We start from the raw sequence: 10,486 nt of genomic DNA on the forward strand, positions 1-10,486 counted from the left end.
GTGGAAGAGAGAGAACATGGCAAATATCTCTCCCTTTTATCATGTTCTTTCTTCCCTCTTAGCTTCCCCCCCTTCAGAGTCAGGTGCAATTACCTCATTGCACTTCCAAACTGCCCAAAGGAAGGGGGGTGACTCCCTCGAGAGTCCAACAGATTCTTTTGTTACGGCCTAGGCCCCTGTCCTTTGTTTCTGTGAGGCTGGGCTGGGTTTGTCCCATCCATGCCCTGATGAGGTGTGAACTGCCCCTCTGCTCTTGGAGAGTTTTTGCCTGGGCTTTCTTTAAGCCATGAGAATACATTTTCAGCCTCATAACTACATATATGAAATTATAACCTATAACCTTACTATAACATTACTGTAACAATTACTATAACATCACTATAACAACAATGCTCAGTGCATCATGAGCCTTCCGAAGACACCCAACATGACAAACTTTGCATTGGATACACACAATCATTTTATAAAGATGAACATGGTTCGACAGGGACAGGTGAGCAAAGCCCACAGGTAAGTGGAGAACATGGAGACCTAGGAGATGAGTCAGAAATAGGAGGGAGCGTGGGCTATAATGGCAGAGAGAAAGGGTCAGGGCAAAACTGGGAAGCAAGATCAAATCAGGATCTTAGATGCCTATATACAATTGCAAGAAGTATGGGTAATAAGCAGGAAGAACTGGAAGTGCTAATAAATAAATACAACTTTCACATTGTTGGCATCACTGAAACTTGGTGGGATAATACACATGATTGGAGTGTTGGTGTGGATGGGTACAGCTTGCTCAGGAAGGACAGACAGGGGAAAAAGGGAGGAGGTGTTGCCTTATATATTAAAAATGTCCACACTTGGACTGAGGTGGAGATGGACATAGGAGACGGAAGTGTTGAGCGTGTCTGAGTTAGGCTAAAAGGGGTAAAAAACAAGGGTGATGTCATGCTAGGAGTCTACTACAGGCCACCTAACCAGATGGAAGAGGCTTTTTTTAAAAACAACTAACAAAATCATCCAAAGCCCGAGATTTGGTGGTGATGGGGGACTTCAACTATCCAGATATATCTTGGGAAAATAACACAGAGGGGCCCAGACTATCCAATAATTTCTTGGACTGCATTGCAGACAACTTTTTATTTCAGAAGGTTGAAAAAGCTACTAGGGGAAGCTGTTCTAGATTTGATTTTTAACAAATAGGGAGGAACTCACAAAATTTGAAAGTAGAAGGCAGCTTGGGTGAAAGTGATCATGAAATCACAAGAGTTCACAATTCTAAGGAAGGGTAGAAGGGAGTACAGCAAAATAGAGACAACGGATTTCAGGAAGGCAGATTTTGGTAAGCTCAGAGAGCTGATAGGTAAGGTCCCATGGGAATCAAGACTGAGGGAAAAAACAACTGAGGAGAGTTGGCAGTTTTTCAAAGGGACACTATTAAGAGCCCAAAAGCAAGCTATTCCGCTGGGTAGGAAAGATAGAAAATGTGGCAAAAGACCAGCTTGGCTTAACCACGAGATCTTGCATGATCTAAAAACTAAAAAAGAGTCATAAAAAACGGAAACTAGGACAGATTACAAAGGATGAATATAGGCAAACAACACAGGAATGCAGGGGCAAGATTAGAAAGGCAAAGGCACAAAATGAGCTCAAACTAGCTACAGGAACAAAGGGAAACAAGAAGACTTTTTATCAATACATTAGAAGCAAGAGGAAGACCAAGGACAGGGTAGGCCCACTGCTCAGTGAGGAGGGAGAAACAGTACCAGGAAACTTGGAAATGGCAGAGATGCTTAATGACTTCTTTGTTTCGGTCTTCACCGAGAAGTCTGAAGGAATGCCTAACATAATGAATGCTAATGGGAAGGGGGTAGGTTTGGAAGATAAAATAAAAAAAGAACAAGTTAAAAATCTCTTAGAAAAGTTAGATGCCTGCAAGTCACTAGGGCCTGATGAAATGTATCCTAGAATACTCAAGGAGCTGATAGAGGAGGTATCTGAGCCTCTAGCTATTATCTTCGGAAAATCATGGGAGACGGGAGAGATTCCAGAAGACTGGAAAAGTGCAAATATAGTGCCCATCTATAAAAAGGGAAATAAAAACAACCCAGGGAACTACAGACCAGTTAGTTTAACTTCCGTGCCAGGGAAGATAATGGAGCAAGTAATGAAGGAAATCATCTGCAAACACTTGGAAGGTGGTACAGTGATAGGGAATAGCCAGCATGGATTTGTAAAGAACAAATCGTGTCAAACCAATCTGATCGCTTTCTTTGATAGGATAACGAGTCTTGCGGATGAGGGAGAAGCGGTGGATGTGGTATACCTAGACTTTAGTAAGGCATTTGATACGGTCTCGCATGATATTCTTATCAATAAACTAGGCAAATACAACTTAAGTGGGGCTACTATAAAGTGGGTGAATAACTGGCTGGATAACCATACTCAGAGAGTAGTTATTAATGGTTCCCAATCCTGCTGGAAAGGTATAACAAGTGGGGTTCGGCAGAGGTCTGTTTTGGGACGGGCTCTGTTCACTATCTTCATCAACAATTGGCATAGAAAGTACGCTTATTAAGTTTGCAGATGATACCAATCTGGGAGGGACTGCAACTGCTTTGGGAGATCAGATCATTTTGAATTATGACCCTGACAAATTGGAGAAATGGTCTGAGGTAAACAGGATGAAGTTTAATAAAGACAAATGCAAAGTGCTCCACTTAGGAAGGAACAATCAGTTTCACACATACAGAATGGGAAAAGACTGTCTAGGAAGGAGTATGGCAGAAAAATCTAGGGGTTATAGTGGACCACAAGCTAAATATGAGTCAGTGTGATGCTGTTGCAAAAAAAGCAAACGTGATTCTGGGATGCATTAACAGGTTTGTTGTGAGCAAGTCATGAGAAGTCATTCTCCCACTCTACTCTGCATGGTTAGGCCTCAACTGGAATATTGTGTCCAGTTCTGGGCACCACATTTCAAGAAAGATGGAGAAATTGGAGAGGGTCCAGAGAAGCGCAACAAGAATGATTAAAGGTCTTGAGAACATGACCTATGAAGGAAAGCTGAAAGAATTGGGTTTGTTTAGTTTGGAAAAGAGAAGACTGAGAGCAGTTTTCAGGTATCTAAAAGGGTGTCATAAGGAGGAGAGAGAAAACTTGTTCATCTTAGCCTCTAAGAATAGAACAAGAAGCAATGGGCTTAAACTGCAGCAAGGGAGGTTTAGGTTGGACATTAGGAAAAAGTTCCTAACTGTCAGGGTGGTTAAACACTGGAATAAATTGCCTAGGGAGGTTGCGGAATCTCCATCTCTGGAGAAATTTAAAAGTAGGTTAAATAAATGGCTATCAGGGATGGTCTAGACAGTATTTGGTCCTACCATGCGGGCAGGGGACTGGACTTGATGACCTCTCGAGATCCCTTCCAGCCCTACAATCTATGAGAGTGTGGGGTGTTTCCCTGAGGTACAGAGCATCACGTGTGTAGGGCCATTAACCATCTCCTGCTACACAGGCCTTTGATTCTTGTCAAAGTACAGGAAAGAGTGGCTGGGTCTACAGCAATAGGGTTCTTGAACTGCAGTGGGACAATAGATGGCACATGTATCCCGATTTGGCACCAGCACACCTTTGCCCAGAGCACATCAAGTGAATGGGCTACTTTTCCATAGTTATGCCAGCATTGGTCAATCACGAGGGACACTTCACCAATATCCGTGTGAGCTGGTCAGGGAAGGTGCGTGACACTAGCATCTTTAAGAACAAAGGACTATTCAGCAAGCTACAAGCAGGGACGTTCTTTCCTGACCAGAGGATTACCATGGGCACTATTGAAATGCCAACTGATTCAGGGGACCCAGCCTACATCTTGTTCCCCTGTCCCATGTGACCATACACAGGCCACCTCAACAGCACCAAGGGAAGATTCAACTATGGGCTCAGCATGTGCAGAATGACACTTGGATGCACTTTTGGCAGACTGAAAGGGTACTGGGGGTGATTACTCTCTAGAGTGGATCACAGTGAGAAAGACATCCCAATGGTTATAGCTGCCTTTTGTGTCCTGCATAAGGACAAAAGGTGAAAACCTGCTGCCAGGTCGGACACAAGGGCTGTTACAAGAGCCCCATGTGGAAACTATGCAATGGAGAGAGGCTTTGAAAGAGCACTCGACCAGTCAGCGCAGGAGAGCTCTCTGCTGCAGTGTTCTCTGGGCCTGGAGCCATAGGTGCTGCTAAGAATTGCCTCATGCTTGCTGTACATTTATAAATATGCTGGGTATTTTCCTGGAGCTATGAATTCTGTGCATTTGCTTTGACTACTCCTATGCATTTGATTGTCCAAAAATAGAGCTTTACTGAGTGAGCAGAGATAGAGCAAAAGCCCTCACAGACAGAGTTTTACAAATTTTTAACATCACTTAACGGGGTGACAATTTAAACTGAGAAAGGAAGTAAACATTTCTGTCCATTTCAGTGCACAAACAGTCTGTTGTGGCTATACATACACCGACCTGTGAGAACCATGGCTGGTGTATGTGACGCCATGGCTTCCCTTGCTGTCACAAAGCACAGAGTGGTAGGGGTAAGGCTTCACCCAGGGATGCCATGTGGAAAGTTGGGGAGCGTGAGGAGCAGTGACCATGGAGTTCTCCAAGGGTGGAGAGAGTCTGGGATTTTGGACCTGTAGGTCAGCCAGGGTTTGCAGCATTTGGGTTTGCTGCCTGAGAACACCCATTATGTCCTGGTGCATTTCCCTCTCCTTCTCCTGCTGGGACTCCTGGGCCTCTCCTGTCCTCTCTTTCCTTCTCCAGGCTGTCAGTCATGTTCACAGCCCGATGCAGCACGGGCTTGCAGGCAGAGATTGCTACATATCCTCCGTGGTCCTCTTCTTTCTCCTGCTCATCAGGATCCCATGTTCTGCAGGTGTGAAGGGGGCACCCCTCAAGGCTGCCATGCCCGAAGCTGCTGATAAAACAGACATGTTTTTACATTGGATTTACAGTCACAATGTAAGGGGAAAGTTAAGTTGCAAAGCTCACTTCCTCCGCTGCCATAAACCCTTTTAATGAGAAATAGGTATTGACACTGCCTTGGAGCACCTTGGCACAGCACAGCCCTCCAGCCCCAGCCGTGGTGAGGCGGGGAAGGATTTTCTGTTGCATGAAGCTATAGAATTTGTTGTGTATTTGGTTGTCATGGTTTTTGTTCCTATGGCAACTGAGTTAGATTATTAGGGGATAGCCCAGCCAGCTTCGGCTGGTTGGGTGAGCTCTGTGTCTGTAAATAAAATGGTGGTTTTGTTAGCTGTCTGCTGTCTGGCCTCAAGTGATTTCTTCCTAAACTGGCTGCCCCCAAGGATATAACAAGTGGCGACGATGGATGGGATCCCGGTGCTGCTCCAGTAACAAAAGGAAGTAGAAGTCAAGGTAAAGAACAAACAAACAAACAAACTGCTTGTTTGCACTGACTGTGAAAGTGAAACTAAAAATCATGGCTACTCTGACCAGGCCACTAGAACCTTTTCATGAGAATATAGAGCAGTGGCATGTGTATACTGAGCGTTTTGAGCTTTTTGGTATTGCAAATGACATTACAGAAGCGAAGAAGGTGCCAATATTCTTAAGTGTTGTAGGGGCTAAAACCTACTCCCTGCTACGCAGCTTACTACACCCTGTTAAGCCAGCAACTAAACCTTACAGTGACATTGTGGAAATCCTGGGGTCTCATTTCTCCCCCAAACCACTGGTAATTGCTGAAAAATATAGGTTCCACAAAAGAGACCAAAAGGAAGATGAAACTGTTGTACAATTTGTAGCAATTTTTAAAAAGCTAGCAGAACACTGTCAATTTAAAGAGATGTTAAATGATGCCCTGCGTGACAGGTTAGTGTGTGGCTTCTACAGTAAAGCTATACGGAAGCGCCTACTGACAGAGGCTCAGCTTACATTACAGAAGGCTGTTGATATTGCTGTCTCCATGGAACTGGCTACAAGGGAGGCTCAATACATCGTTGCATCCCCTAGGGTGCAAAAAGTGTCACAAGAACCAACCCACAAAACTGTGCAGAGTCAAGAATGTTACCGCTGTGGTAAGCCGGGTCACCAGTCATTAGAATGCTGGTGTAAGGACCTGGTGTGTCGACACTGTGGCAAAAAGGGACACACAGAGTGTGCCTGTAAACAAAAGAAAAAAAGAGGCCTGTGGTCTGGCCGACAAAAAGAGGAACCCTGCATACCCTAGAGCAGACCCAGGATGATCAAGGTGACACCTCATCGCAAGAGGAAGTGCCACTGCATGTTTTGTCTTTGGCAGTGGGCTCACATGAACACTGGGTAACCCCGTTGTTGGATGGCAAACCTATACGCATGGAACTGGACACCGATGCAGCCGTCTCGCTGGTCTCCGAGACTGTGTATAAAGAAAAGCTACAGCATCTTCCGCTTAAGGCAACAAAAACTGTTCTGAAGACGATATCGGAGAAGCTGTGCCCATGTTGGGCACTATTGATGTTAAGGTGGAGCTCAATGGACAGGCTGCTAAATTGCCACTGTTTGTGGTGAGAGGTAACTACCCAGCCTTAATGGGTAGGTCTTGACTTGGGAAGATTCAACTGAACTGGGCAGAAGTGCACCGGATGACTAAAGAAGAAACCAGTCTAACCCCTATACTAAGGAAATATGCTGCTGTTTTTGGAAATGATTTGGGAAGTATGAAGGGAATCACTGTGACATTGAACATTAAACCTGACAGTCCACCAAAATATCTGAAAGCCCGAACTGTGCCATATGCCATCAGGCCAAAAGTTGAAGCAGACCTGGAGCGCCTGGTCACCAATGGAGTCCTAATACCAGTTACCCATAGCTCATGGGCCACTCCTATTGTTCCAATAGTGAAGAAAGATGGCTCTCTCCGGATTTGCGGTGATTTTAAAGTCAATGTCAACCCAGTGTTGTGTGCAGAGCAATACCCGCTTCCCCGCATCGATGACCTCTTCGCAGGCCTGGCTGGGGGACAAAAGTTCAGTAAGATTGATCCGAGTCAAGCATATTTACAGATGCACGTCAATGAAAAGTCCCAAGAGCTGTTGACTATTGTGACTCATAAGGGGCTTTATCGATACTGTCGCCTATCCTTCGGAATAACGTCTGCTCCTGCCCTGTTCCAGAGGGCTATGGACCAGATCTTGTGTGGCTTGTCAGGAGTTCAGTGCTATCTGGATGATATCCTGGTCACTGGAAGAAATGAAGAGGATCACTTAAAGAATTTAGAGGCTACCCTACAAAGACTGGAAGAGTATGGCCTACAAATTCGCAAAGACAAGTGTGAATTCTTCAAGCCCTCTGTTGAATATTTGGGACACATCATTGATTCTGCAGGTCTTCATAAGGCCCCTGCAAAAGTTAAAGCTATTGTGGAGGCTCCCCCACCTCGAAATGTAAGCCAGCTGCGCTCGTTTCTAGGACTACTGAACTATTATGGAAAGTTCATCTCACAGTTAGCCACACTGCTAAAACCACTTCATGAGCTCCTTGGGCAGAACAAGGCCTGGAAGTGGACTGAAGCCTGTGATGTTGCATTTAACAAAGCTAAGGATGCATTGCTAAATTCTGAAGTTCTAACGCACTTTGATCCATCCTTACCCCTGCAATTGGCCTGCGATGCCTCCCCTTATGGAGTGGGAGCAGTCGTGTCACATATTATGCCTTCGGGAGAAGAGAGACCTATTGCTTTTGCTTCACGCACTCTAAGCAAAGCAGAAACTAACTACGCCCAAATCGAACGTGAGGCATTAGGAATTGTTTTTGGAATTCGGAAGTTTCATCAGTACCTGTTTGGGCAAAAGTTTACTCTTCTCACAGACCATCGACCTCTGACGTCAATTTTTGGACCCTACACAGGCATTCCCCCATTAGCTGCTAGTCGTATGCAACGTTGGCCATTGTTACTTTCAGCCCACACATATGAAATCAAATATCGGAAATCCACTCTGCATGGCAATGCAGATGGCCTCTCAAGGTTGCCTTTGCCAGTCAAACATCAAGATAGTGCCCAAAAGGAAATCTTCTACTTTGAACAGGTAGAGAATCACTGCTACTCAGATAAAGAAGGCAACTCGCGTTGACCCAGTATTGTCCCAAGTTATGGACCTGGTGATGCATGGAAAATCTCGACAAACCTCTCCGGTCTCACCCGACCTTGTTACCTACATGTCCAGGAGGACGGAGTTATCGGTCCAATCTGGTTGTTTGTTGTGGGGGAGACATGTCATTATTCCACCACCACTGAGATCACAGATGTTAGAACAGCTACATTCCAGTCACTGTGGAATAGTGCGCATGAAGGAAATTGCACAAAGCTATTTTTGGTGGCCTGGATTGGACAGTGCTATTGAAGAGAAGGCAAAGCTTGTATGTCATGTTAGGGTGTGAGGAATGCACCCCAGTGGGCACCCCTACACCCACGGGACTGGCCTGAAAACCCATGGCAACGTATTCACATTGTCTTCGCTGGCCCCCTTGAAGGAAGCATGTTCTTGGTGGCAGTAGATGCCCATTCTAAATAGCCAGAAGTCTCTATAATGCAGTCCATTACTGCAGAGAGTACTATCCAAAAACTATGAGGAGTCTTTAGTCGTTTTGGTCTGCCAGAACAACTTGTGAGCGACAACGGATCGCAGTTCGTCTCTCAGGAGTTTCAAAATTTTATGAAGGCAAATGGGATACACCACATCACGTCAGCACCTTTTCATCCATCCACCAACCGATTAGCTGAAAGATTTGTGCAGACAATGAAACACGCTTTGAAATCAGCAAGGGGACAACACTCCATTCAAAAGCGTCTGGATATCTTCTTACTTTCCTACAGAAACACACCTCATGCTACGACCCAGGCATCCCCGGCCTTTCTAATGATGGGACGACAGCTGCGCACTTGCTTTGATCTGCTGAAACCTTCTGAACCCCGACAAATTGTGCAACATCAGCAGCAATATCAAATTATTAGACGGGCACCCAGAGCAAAAGACCGAACCTTTAGCCCGGGACAGCCAGTTTTGGCTCGGAATTATACTTCCAGAGCTAAATGGGTCCCTGCCACAATCATCACTCAAACAAGACCTGTTTCCTACACAGTCCGGACTGCAGAGAATCTTACCTGGCAGCGACATGTAGATCAGCTGTTGCCAGGTCATGCCAGTCCTCAGGACACATCTGCAGCTGAGGGGTCTGACTTCACCTCTTCTGGTGAGACACCGAATCATGAATCACCTGTTCCTGACTGTTCTCCTCCATTACTGCCGGCGGCTGAGATACCCCTTTGCCCAGCATGAGCTGATACCACCTCCTCACCTGTTCGTGCTGCGGACCCTGAGCCCATGGTACTTTTGGGTGCAACAACACCAGAAGTTCGCCGCAATCCACCTAGAGACAGAAGGCCTCCTCATCGGCTGGATCTTTAGCTAGAGCGAACCCACGGTTATGGGGCAAAATAATCCCCAGGGTTTAGCCGGGAATGGAGGCAGTCTACCCTCCTTCTCTAGTCTAGTGTGTGTTTTATTTAGGGGATGTTCTTATTAGGGGGGGAGGAATATGTTGTGTATTTGGTTGTCATGGGTTTTGTTCCTATGGCAGCTGAGTTAGATTATTAGGGGATAACCCAGCCAGCTTCGGCCGGTTGGGCGAGCTCTGTGTCTGTAAATAAAATGGTAGTTTTGTTAGGTGTCTGCTCTCTGGCCTCAAGTGATTTCTTCCTAAACCGGCTGCCCCCAAGGATATAACAGAATTTCAGTCCCTATTTGATCAGTACAAGCCTAGGGCAACCGCACTGAATACTGGCACTGTTTTCCAAGGGCAGTGGTGGTTTTTGCTGATATCTCCCTCGTGAGGATCACAAAGGCTCAGAGAACACAACTGCTTCTGGTGTCCTGAAGTCACCCAGGGTTGTAGGCTACTAGCTTGTTTACTGCAGTGATGCCAGAGTGGCGTGGGAAAGTGTCCCACTAAGGAGGAAGCCATCTCTGAACATCTTTGGGAGAGGATTGCAGAGTATCTCCAGGAGAGATTCATTGAGATCTCTCAGGAGGGAGGATACAAGGGATATCCCTGTTTACATGTGCTCCACATGACCCCCTGCTGAACCCAACAAGGGAATGAAAAGCAGATGCCAATTCTACCTCGTCTCATACAAGCCAAACGATGAAAAGTGGATACCTATGTCTTGTTAACTGGGGGCCAGGCCAGGCTCCAACTTTTAACATAAACATTATAAGGAAAATTCATGCACAGACTTACCCAAGTTCCCTTCCCCTTCACTGGGCTCACCTACACTGCATGGCAGGACTGGCTAGACTTTGGCAATCTCAAACAGGCCCATGGATGGAGCCCACCCCCCACTCCATGTGCCTGCTTCTCCTCCTCCTCTTCCTCACTGTTCATGACAGGGGTCTCTGTCTCGGGCTCCTCTGAGATAGCCACAGTGGTCGATGGGGCATCAGTGGGGAT

General features: G+C 46.0%; 1 long non-coding RNA gene across 2 annotated transcripts; it reads right to left on the minus strand.

The window, feature by feature from the left end:
• Nucleotides 1-4,316: 4,316 nt before the first annotated feature.
• LOC120387576 lies at nt 4,317-5,160 on the minus strand. 2 transcript variants are annotated; one of them, XR_005590234.1, is made up of 2 exons: nt 5,027-5,160; nt 4,317-4,949 (listed from the first exon to the last, which is right to left on the minus strand). It is a non-coding gene; the product is annotated as an uncharacterized LOC120387576 (long non-coding RNA). The 2 variants fall into 2 exon arrangements; XR_005590233.1 differs by having other exon boundaries at nt 4,317-4,952.
• Between the last annotated feature and the right edge of the window lie 5,326 nt (nt 5,161-10,486).

This window comes from Mauremys reevesii, linkage group 20 (genome assembly GCF_016161935.1).
Source record: "Mauremys reevesii isolate NIE-2019 linkage group 20, ASM1616193v1, whole genome shotgun sequence".
Lineage (NCBI taxonomy): Eukaryota > Metazoa > Chordata > Testudines > Geoemydidae > Mauremys > Mauremys reevesii.